This window comes from Eucalyptus grandis, chromosome 6 (assembly GCF_016545825.1).
Source record: "Eucalyptus grandis isolate ANBG69807.140 chromosome 6, ASM1654582v1, whole genome shotgun sequence".
Lineage (NCBI taxonomy): Eukaryota > Viridiplantae > Streptophyta > Magnoliopsida > Myrtales > Myrtaceae > Eucalyptus > Eucalyptus grandis.
In genome coordinates this window covers 3,720,756-3,733,043 of record NC_052617.1, presented here as the reverse complement: position 1 = coordinate 3,733,043, position 12,288 = coordinate 3,720,756, and the positions used below count along the sequence as shown (strand labels likewise).

General features: G+C 38.3%; 1 pseudogene; it reads right to left on the bottom strand.

Annotated features, from left to right (window-relative positions):
- Positions 1–2,988: 2,988 nt before the first annotated feature.
- LOC104451117 lies at positions 2,989–4,047 on the bottom strand (annotated as a pseudogene).
- Positions 4,048–12,288: the final 8,241 nt, after the last annotated feature.

The following is a 12,288-nucleotide window of genomic DNA, read 5'->3' as shown; positions in this document are numbered from 1 at the left end:
TTACTCATCGTGTTGAAACTCAACTCCATCTTTTCATACATTTGGGCTGTGTTTAGCGGTCGATATAAAATTTAGGATATGATAAAGTCAGATATAAATGGGATATAGGCATGATAAAATTATCCCATGGGGGAGGTGGAATAAAGGTGGATAAAATTTCTAATGTCTATAATATAAAAGTTATTTTTCTATAATAACAAAATTATTAAATTAACAAAATTGAAATTATATTTCAATATAAATAATATTTGAATTCTAATTTAAGATATTAAAAATAAAAAATAGAAATTTATTTTTAATTAATTTTATTTCAATTTATATATTCAACTTTAATTATATCTTATAATAAATATTCAATCTATAAATAAAATATTTTTATTTATTATATATTTTAGGTATTTTTGTATTTGGGTATGTTAGTATAGTTTACTATTTGATAAAATTTTATTAAAGAATGATGAAAGGGGAAAAAAGCAATAATAAAGAAAATAATATAAAAAAGAGGAAAAATAAAATAAAAATAAATTAAGAAGTAATATTACGAGAGATTTTCACCATCTCCGTTTATGAACATTTAGGTTCATTTATAATGATATGCCAAAAAATTGTACATGATATAATGTGAATATATCCGACTTTAATACTACGATTCACCAAATAATTGACAGGATATAAAAAAATCCCACGATTTCATATCTTATCCAATCCAGTTTTATTTCGATTAGAAATCCAAACAACTAAATATAGCCTTGGTGTTTAGTGGTTTGTTTTGACAGGCGATGGTGACCAAAGTTCCTAAAATTATAGTATGATTGCTGATGGTTCGGCAAAATTGGTGCTTGAAGATGCATTATCAAATTGGTGAAAGAAAATCTTATTTTGATTAACCACAAAAAAATTTAAAAATTCAAATCCAAAAATTCAAATTGACCTAAACCATTGCAATATATACATACCCATATCCAGATGCTTCGATTCAGTTCAAGTTTCACAAAAACCTATTGGACCGAACAATTGATACTTTGAGAGTGCGTTTGGTAATGTTTATATTTTGGGAAATATTTTTCTTTTTTAGAAACACTTTTTTAATGTTTTTGTTTTTGTTTCCAAGAAAAGTTTCTGAGCATTTGAACACGTTTGGTAACTATACAAAATTTCTGTTTTTCGGGAGAGAAATGCGTTTGGTACGACCCCATATATTCTTATGACTTAGAATTTCTTTTAATTTATTAATAATTTTATTACATTTTCATTTTTTTCTCCTTCCTCCAGTTAGTCGTTGGTCGGCGATCAACTAGAGAAGGGTTGTGATCGACCAAAGAAGGGTCGGGAAGGTCGGCCTCAGGGGGAGGCTCATCAGCCACTAGCGAGGTCAAGCCTTGCTGTGGCTAGGCAAGTCTCGACCTCGCCGTCGCGGTAGTTGGTGAGGCTCGGCCTCACCAAATCTCGGGCGAGGTTGAGCCCGGCCAAAGATCGGTGAGGCTTGCGGTGGCCAAACGAGGCCTCGCCGGAAACAAGAAAAGATATATATATATATATATATATATATATATATATATATTTTTTTTGTTTCTTGTTTCCCAAATTTGTTCTCGGGAACAAATTTATTCTCCGGAATAAAAAACTTACCCAATACATTTCTATTCTATTTTTACTCCGGGGAACAAAAAAAAGAAACACTTGTTTTCGGGAGTTGTATAAATGCACCCTTAATTTATACATGTAACTTGTTTCTTGTTGGGGAAGGATTAGATACAACGTAAATGTGGTAGTCGGTTGGGGGCATCGACCTCAGACTAATGCCTCTGCTCAGATCTGGGAGCGGCGTCGCCGGATCTCAATTGCCCAGAAGCCGTCTCATTGTCTCCACCTATGCACATTTCCGCACCCATTCAACGCGATCATGACCCGATTAAAGCCTAAATTACCAAAATTAATCTACGAAAAATCAACGAAATCGTTTTATAAAGCAGAAGATGATCTACCCCGAAAAGGGAAAAAAAAAATTAAAAACGACGACGACATTCGGGCATTGGTCGTGGGATGAAAACGAAAAACCGTTTTAGCCCTGACATCCCCGTCCTGCAGCCCATAATATTTTAATTTCCAAAAGAAAATAATAGGACGAAACTTACGTCAACGTGAATTCTGAAAAATAAAAAACCAGAGTTCATTTTCCGCTCGTTCATCACTTTTACCCACGAACTGACTTTCAGTAAAAAAATAAAACCGTTTTAGCCCTGACATCCCCTGTCCTGCAGCCCATAATATTTTAATTTCCAAAAGAAAATAATAGGACGAAACTTACGTCAACGTGAATTCTGAAAAATAAAAAACCAGAGTTCATTTTCCGCTCGTTCATCACTTTTAGTCTACTTAGCTTGCAAATTGTCGACGAAATTGGAAATAAACGAAAATTACGAAAAGGTAAAAGAAAAGAGCAGATTCCACGCCGACTGACCTGGCAAAACTGGGTTCTCTCTCTCACTCAAAAAGGAATAAATCCCATCTGAATTAATTCAACAGGAATCCAGTACACTTATAATAACTTTATCAAAAATCAATTTTTTGATCACAATTATAATAAACTTAACCCAAATTAATTTATTCGACCACCAAAAATCTACACTAGTATATTTATGATAAATATACTATTTGTTAAGTTGGATCAATACCACAAAAAATGACATAACTGTAACAAATAAAGAATAAAATCTTAAATTGATATATCAGTTAACTATCATGTAATCAAATTTAACAATTTCACTATAAAACTTATGAAAAATGATAAATTTGTTATAAATATATCGGTTCGAAATTTTTCATGATAAAAAAATTAATTTATAGTAAATTTATTATAAGTGTAACATTTGGGATTGGAATGAACCCATCCTATTTTCTTGAAAACATGCCTGCTGCCACATCATTCGCGTCGGATCGCCGACCCAAGGCAAAGCTCGCCACCCACACCCAACGGTTGGTGCTGGACTAAGACAGGGCCACGAGCGGTGGAATCGCACCTTCGTTAGCCACCATCGTCCGGTGCGCGATGCTGTCCTCGTACAACAGCACCACCACCGCAATCTCCTTCTGCCTCTGCGTCCCCTCCTCCGCCATCGCCACCCACCACCACCGGTATCCCCCCCCTCCACCAGCGCAGCCCTCGCCTCCGCTGCCCCAACCAACATGCTCACCACGACCGCCGCCTTGTCCACCATGCTTGACCCCAGCTCCAACATCAGCTCCACCACGGCCTCATCACCCCCGCCTGCACCGCCCTGACCTTGTTCTCCTTCGCGAAGCATAGCGAGTAGAGCGCAAACGACGCGTCATTCTTCCCCTGCAAACCCCCGCTCTCTAGGAGGCTCACTAGTGGCGGGATCGCCCCCGACTGCCCGATCGCCACCTTGTTCCTCAATATTCGAGAGGGGACGCAACGAACACGCCGGGTTCTCCTTTGCCGTCTGCGTCCCCATCCTCAGGGCCCTCACCAGCGGCTCTATCGCCCCCAGACGCAGTTATCAGCTCCTTGTTCTCGTTGTAAAGCGAGAGGTTGAAAATTGCCGTGACCACGTGCTCTTGGACCAGAGCAGAAAAGGTGTTTGTATGCAACAGTTAATTGCGGTTATGTCCAACTGTTTACCAATTCGACGAAATTTCAAAAATTTTGCTCCGATACACAAAATTCATTCTCGTAGTTACCTGAGGATCAGAGGACGAGATGAGAGTGATGAGAGGCCCGAGCGCGCCAGCCTGGGCAATGCAGACACGGTTCTCGGGCTTGTTCTTGGTGAGGAGCCTGATCTCGAGGGCAGCCTGCTTCTGCTTGTCGAGGCAGCAGGAGTTGAGGTTGCGGACGAGTTGGTGGATGAGGACGTCGTTGTTGTCGGAGGAGCAGGCGACGGGGAGGGGGCGCCTCTCATTCGAACAAGGGCCACGAGCATCTTGCGTGATCCAATACTGAACTTCCGTTCCAGAGAGAAGAAAAGGAATACCGACGCCGCTAATATAGACGGGTTTACTGTCCCCAGTTAAAAGTAGATTCATTTCTCAAGAGGGAACCCCTGGTAATAAAAGTCCATCAGCTGGCACTTGATCCCCAATGTTAAGAGGGAAAATATCGTCTGGACGAAGATGATGTGCAGGTAGTTTTTGTCTAAAACCGTTTCTGGTCACCTGAACCGCAATTTTTTTCTTCTCTGCATGGAGATCCTCAGACTGCAAAGATTGTTTATAATCACTCACGGCACTAACAAATACGACAAGCAGAATGCCAGCCACAATTCCAACTCCATCGCAGGCACACTTTGACTAGCCATCGATTATTATACCAACAATTAGAGAGACAAAGGCACAAACTACAAATTTATTCAAAGAACCAAGTACATTATGTCTTGGAGAGCTTCTGAAACAAAGAACTAGAATCCACGGGATGGGCTCTCCGCAGATGTCGAGAGCTCGTCTGCAATACCTTAACTCCCTCATGGCTTCTTAGTTTTTTCTCACTGTGGCCCTCAACAATGGACTCCGATTCATCTGCAGCCTTGACATCTTCAGGTACTTTGTAATCACTCAGTCCTGTAATCGTGCGATGAATAGCACAGGCTTCTGATCGCTTGGACAACCTCGGTTTCCAATTTCTTCTCCCCCGCTGGAGTGCCTCTTCCGACGAGTTCTTTGCCTTCACCTCCCCGAAATTCTCCTTCAAATGGTTGTCAATGTCTCCTACCGCCCCTCCTCACTCCTACTTGGCTAAAAATTAGCAACTTTTATGTGTACAGGAGAGGCCCTCGCCCGACCTAATCTCGACCTAATCTCAAGAGCGAAACCAAAGCTTGGAGGATTGGCATAAACGACTAGAACCTGAGGTTTCTACCGTACTACCAGATCGGATGTGGGGAAATGTTCTTAAGAGCTTCGATCTGATCAGTGAATCGAGAAGGAGACCAAAGCTGACTGGAAGATTAAAATAAAATAAGGAAAAGAACGAAACGGAACGATTGCCTTGGTCTTCTAAGCCTTCAATCCATCTTCGCTGGACGTTGATAGACGAAGCAATAAGTGGAGGTCTCATGGGACGCGAAGTGCACAATCTAGCAAGCAACTATAATGCGTCTGCAAAGGAAGTGCGACGCCATTGACGACGATGATGCCAGTGGGAGGAACGACTATATAGGGGAGGAATACGAAGGTGGGTCGGAAGCAACACCTCGACGAGTCGTCGACCTCCTGGAACGACAAAAAGGTCCTTTATAGCTGTGTAGTTTTCTCAAGCTCCTTCTAGGACATTTAGAAATTTAAAGTTGCCCCGGAAAATCAAAGATTTATATTGCTTTGCAAGATGCGAAACTTTGGAACAGGTTCTTGATTGGACTCCTGCCAACTTAAACTGTAAATGTAATTTAATGTTTAAATATTTTGATAAAATTAAAAAGATTTAAATGAATTCAAACTCCAGTTAAAATTACATAAAACTGTGATAATCGTTACAACTGTAATAATTGTCCTCTACCGGTCATATACATGCCGATAGATGTTTTTAATAGGGTTTTGCTTTCTGGATTACTTATGAGCCTAAACTTAGGACAAACGTTTTTATTAATTCAAGATATATAAAAGAATTGTCACGTTACTTATGAAAATATGGATACTTGAGCTTGATTTTATTCCATAACAAAGTAAACGATAAGAGATGGGAGTTAGACCCACACATCGTTTATAAGATGTAAGTATTTCGAAAATCTAAGTTTTGTCTTTTCGGTTTTTTTAAAATTACATTTCGTAGTTGCTTGACAAGCATGAGCACCCCCACCAATTTATTCTTCCCTTACTGACCATACACCTTCCTACTTTTCAGCATTATTAAAGTCAGGAAAGGTAGTTTTGACCAGGAAAAAGGGTAGGAAAGATGCCGGCCCTACTGTAAGTTTGCTTAGCTTCGACGGCCAAGATTTCTTTTGATACCTTGATCTATCTATTATGTAAATACATTATAATAGTGAACTCTTTCTTGAGAGTTGTCCTTCACTAGCGACGTGTAAATTGCGGAATTCATTCTGCTTGTAAAAAAATAATTGTCATGCACTCTCCACCCACTTTACTTACAACCATAATTTTGCATATATATCATTATACGTACGAAAATTCACGGAAAGAAAACTCTATTTTGCAACATCGCTCCCCATAAAGCTCAAAGACGAGGAGTAGAGCTTTGACTAGTCTTTTTGTATTATTTTTTTATTTTTTTATTTTTATAGCAGTAAAAAAGAGACTGTCAAAGGTCAAAACTCGGAGAAGACTTCTCTCTTTATTCTGTTCAGGTACCGTAAGCAAATCGAACAACGGGGATAAACGCGTTAACTTGTTGATTAGGACTCAGAGAGAGAGAGAGAGAGAGAGATTGTGATTGATCGAGAAGGCCCGCGGCAGCGTAGTCGTCGGAGAAAAATTTGGGTGCAGTTGGGATGACTATCACAGCACCGCAAGTCCCTCTCTTTCCCTTGGTTTCTCCCTCTTCTTCACGACTCTCCCTGTGGCCAGCCGTCGGCCATTGGTCGAAGGGAATAAACCAAAAAAGAAAAATGGGGGTGGGGGAAGAAAGTGAGGGAAAGAAACGTTGAAGAAAAAAGAGACTTGCAACTTTTTTTAAAGATGGGCCCGCGAGTGGACTAATGCTAATGCATTGCTGATTGCGAGGTGGCTATCCACCTGCACCCAATATTTCCTCGGAGTAGTTCACGTATGACTCGTACGTGATTTGCCCACACTCACTGCATGGTACTTCACAGGACCAAAATTTCAAACCGACCAAACCGCACGTATGGATCGGGCGTCGTCCGCCGAGAAAAGACAACTCATTTTACAAGATTCCTATACAATCGCAATTCCCCTCATGTGCTAATTCGGTGGACCGTACGAGTATGATACGAAATCCTTTACGCTATCCCACCACAGGATCTTCTTGTACCTTTCCAACAACCCTAGAAACCTGAACATCTTTTTTTTTTTTTTTTTTTCTTCTTTCAGGTTCACCAATCAATTTTATCTTGGTTAGCCTTGGCTTACCTCGATAAGTCCACGATCCCGAGCAATCTTAAAGGTGCATACCTCATAAGTCTGATTTCTTCGATTGTTTGAACATGCGGGAGCCAACTACGCTTAGGGTTCAATTTTCTTTGGTTTTGATTTGGGCCGCATCCGGATGAATAAATAACTTTGTTTCTCTCCGATTCAATTTATTCTGAATAACGAGCTGATTATCCAATTGTTAAGAATAAGCAAATAATAAAAGTAATGACGACGGGTGTGAATAATCCAATCCGCAAACACGCGCGCACACATGCGCAAAAATTGCTTACAGGCGATATTCTAAAGAAAAATCTCTTGATGTATTTTGTAAAAGAATGATGAAGGCTTCACTACGTGAGAAGCAAATCAATATCGATAACTAAAGAAACCGATCCCCTGTCAACTTGGGTTGAGTGGTATCGATTTTCAAGCAGATTTTTTAGAGGATGCTCCCGTTATCCACTTGCGTAGTACAGTATCATGTCTTTGTGAGGTACTTTATGAGCATTTAGGTAGTCGAGCATATGTGTTCGCCTCTGGATTTTTGAGAAAATAAAAATCAAATCAAAGTAAGCCATTCGAATAACCAAAACTATTCCATTTCACAAACCAATCCTTAGATCTTTCTAATATATGCCAATTCCGATTGCAAAGAAGCAATGAGTTTGCTTTGGTTCGAATTGTGGGGTGAGGGGAATGCCAACCAAGGAAAGCCTTACTTGACTTCAAAGCCCGTTTTGGCCCACATCCAAAACCTGTGTATAGACTACAGAGGGAATTATACTAGTTGTCACCTCTTTCAAGAGGATTTGCGGCATGTCAAGCCCTCATAAAGTTCTTTGCTTTGCATCGAATTAAATCACATGCTCCACTGCTTGTGGAGACCCCTGTCAATTCCTTTGACCTTCATTCTTGCGAATGTACTCCCCATACAGGATACTTCATGTGTTAGCTACAACACTGCACGGATTGATATGCACAGCACTTAGTATCCATCATTTACAATTAGGACTACTAGGGTATCTAATCCCATTGGCTTCCCTAACTTTTGCCTCTCAGTGTCAATGTTGGCTCAACAAAGTGCTTTTGCCGATGTTGTTTTTTCTTATCTCTACGCATTTCACCACTCCACCGGAAATTCTCTCTACCCCTACTATACTCCAACTTGGTATTTTCCACTACCTGTCCAGGGTTGAGCCTTGCGATTTGATGGCGGACTTAAAAAGCCACCTATAGACACTTTACACCCAATCATTTCGGATAATGCTTGTATCCTCTGTATGATTAGGTTCCATTTGTATACTTGGCGGAATCTAGCATATCTTAATCAAACCTTTTGCATGGGCTTGTTGAGCACTTATATGGTCGGGGGAGGCTTACTTATCCTTATACTTTGGCTGCTTTATCTATTTTTGGTTTAATTGCTTGTTGCTTTGTCTAGTTCAATAATACCGTTTGTCTTAGTGAATTTCACAGGCTATTGGGCCATAAGCTTCTTAAGCTCAGGCATTTACTTTCCTAGTTAGAGACCAATGTCTTGGGGCTAATGTGGGATCCACTCAAGGACCTACTGATTTAGGTAAATACTTAATGCGTTCCCCAATTGGAGAAGTAATTTGGGGGGGGGGGGAATTATGCATTTTTGGAATCTACATGCTCCTTGGTTAGAACCTTTAAGGGGTCCAAATGGATTGGAATTGTGTGTCAACAATACTATTTTTAATATTAAAAAGTATCTCACATTAACTATTTACGAAGTTTACACACTCTCTGTGTGTATAATATATACATGCGATCTCCACCCAACTACAAAATTGGACTTCTTAACATTTAAAACCAAAATAAATTATTTCAATTTAGATGTATATAGAATGTGCATATAAGATGGCCGTATAAACTAAATTTCCAAAAATCGTGCAAAAATAGTATATAACTCCATACGAAAGTAGGACTTTAGTGCTCACATGGCTACAGTTGGTCATGAATCTTATTTTTTCATTAGATAGTTCCAGACATGAGAAAGAGTTCGTCATATGCATTTGATTAAAAAATTGCCTAAAAAATCTTAAACCAATTTAGTCCTAAATTTTTTAATTATGCCAATTTAGTCCTAAATATTTTAATGATTTGTCAATTAGTCCCGAACCTTTTGATGATTTGCCCATTTAATCCTACTAGCTTAATCGGGTCAAGTATTCAAAGCTTCCACTTTGATAGATCCTTGCGGATACATTTAAAACGTCAGGTCCAAATTCATCGTATGAAATTCCATCTACATGATGACGAGATAGAAAACGTTACGATTAAATTCTGTGTTATTTTGGGCAAAAGACGTCATGATTCAAATGGGACGCGTACCAATATTCAAATCAGGCGATTTGATCGTTGAGCCAGCTCCTTAGAAGTCCGAAGTGCGGGACTTGGAACGCCAGTAGTTGTTTTTCATAGAAAGATAGGCATTACCTAACGATTAGAATGTTTCATTTTTATTGCTTTTGGTTCAATTTGAGAGAAGGCAGATTGAATAATAAACAACTCAGGAACCAGAAGTTCTATATTCAAATTCCATTGATTGCGCAAACTGCTCTAAGTTAGGATCACTTATACGGGTTGAAGGTTTAGACTTAACTGGATCATGAGATTTTTGAAGTGACCCATGGGTTTCTAGGTAGTCAAGCATTTGTGATTGCCTCTAGGTATTCGATAAAATAAGATAAAATCAAACTAAACCATTTGAATAACCACAAAACCATTCCATTTCACAAATCAATCCATAGATCTTTCCAATATACATTTGATTGCAAAGACGAATTGAACTTGGTTCAGTTCGAATCGCGGGTGACAAAATAGTTGAGATTTTGTGGCCGAAAATAGGGCTGAAACTTTGCTTTGCCTACTTGGGAAAGCCTTTCTTGCCTTTATAGTCCGTTTTGGCCCAAATCCAAAACCTGTGTATACAGACTATAGAGGGGCTTTTATTACCAGCTGGCTTTAATACAGGCAATGCAATATGTAGGAATGCTATTTGTTAGAGAAGAAAAAGTTTTTTTTTTCATTCTAGGCTCGATTTGTGTAATAGAAAATAAATGATTTGGAAAATAATTTTCTAAAATTAATTGCTTACATTACTTATAAAAATGAATGAATTGACAAAAATTCATTATTCGCAAAAGTATCTAGACATAAATTCTTATTTATTTCAAGTAATCCAAACCATCATTTAAAAAAAAAAAATGTTTTTTCAAATCTTCTTTTTCAGCGAAACAAACAAATACGTGTACAAGATGTGCACATAAGATTAGGCTGAATAAACTAAATTTCCAAAAGTCGTGCACGCATAGTATAACTCCTTACGAGAAACAAGGATTTTAGCACTCAACTCTCTCTCGGCTTTTCTATTTTCTGATGGATTGTTACCGACTTAAAACAATAACCATGGCTTCTATTGGTCATGAATCCTATTTTTCATTAGCCAATTCTAGACACAAGAAAGTTCATTAACGTACGTGTTGATTAATCTTCTGCATGACCGATCTTATGCGAAGTAATCATATTACTTTCGAGAGATTTTTTAAAAAACATCATAAACCTATTATGAGATGGCCAGTTCAGTCCTAAATTTTTCAATTTAACCAATTTAATTTTAAATCTTTTGATAATTTGTTAATTTAGTTATGATCAAATTTGGTTAGAAATTACTAACATGAATGCTAGTCGTTTTATGTGACGCAATTGGTGTTGACATTGACAATTTTGCAAATTTTTTTTTTTTTTTTTTCGAATTTTTTTATTTCATTTTTTTATTTTTATTTTTATTTTTCTCATTTTCCTCCTCCAGCCGATCCGATGAGCGTGATGATGCCCTCGCCAGTTTGGGTGAGACAAGGGTGTTGCAAAGGTGATGCCGATGAATGCGCCGAGACCGCTGCCAAGGATCCTGCGCTTCACAAGCAAGTTGGAGGAGAACTGCAATTTCCTTTGCACAAAAAGAAGTTTCCCTAGAGCTTTGCTGAGGATGCTTTAACCATTTAAATGGTTAAATGGCTGTCTTCATTTTCCTGTAAGGCGTCTGGGATGTTTCACCCAGCGGCCTCATCGCGGGAATTAGGCCCGGGGGATTATTTGGTTCAACCATTTAACCCTTGACGGTTTATCATTACCCCATTTTACATTTGGGGTTGACTCTGATAAATGGGACAGTTTAAGGACCTGTCCAAATCTAAGGAGAGTGAGTGAACTCGAGCTTGTGGTTAGGATTTTGAGAATGTTATCAAGCTAGCTCGAAGATCATGAGAGGTTCGCAAGAAAAATCACGAATAGTGATCATTACCGCTTGGGTTTGATTCTTGTGGTGGTCGAATGGGGAAAATTGGATGGTAGACATTGGATAGCCATTGCTGAGGCCTTGGACTGGCGGAGGGAAATTAAAAAAAAAATAAGGAAAAGGAAAAAGGAAAGGAAAGGAAAGGGAAGAAAAAAATTCATAAATATTTTAAAAAAATCATAAAAATTAATTCATACCAGTACTAACTATGTTATGTGAGATAATTGATGCCTAATTAACTTTTTCCAATCAAGTTTCACAGGAATGATTACATTGACAAATTGTTAAAAAATTTAATATTAAATTGGCCAAATTTAAAATGTTGAAACTGAATTGGTCGCTTCTCATTAGATTTATGATTTTTGGAAAATTATTAAACTTTGGTGAACAAATGAATAAGATTTGCTTCTATTTGACTGCAAACAAACAGGCCCTCCCATCTGACCAAAAAAAAAAAAAAAGACAAACGGGCCCTCCCACTTTTCCATGGTACTGATTTGGATTCTGAATGGACTCATCATTCTTACTCATAGTGGCATCGCGTCACCCGTGACGTCAATGAGAAGATCCATTTATTTCTTTATTGGACAATATTAAAAGTAGTCCTGCTCCACTTGATGAGAAATATTAATCATGTTTTGAAAATTGAGTATTCATTTCACATTGCTAAAAATATAATATATCTCTAACAGACGATAATCTATAGCCTGCGTTGAAAGTTTTGCTCTTCTTTTCTTTAGATTCTTATCTAGTATATTGGGGACACTTGCTAATAAAATTCCTACTTTATAAAATATGCGACGGAGCATGAACTTCAACATCATTTTAATTAATGGAAAAATACATGAACTCCTTTTCAACTGTCCTTTTGGTATAGTTTTTGCGTATTATTATGG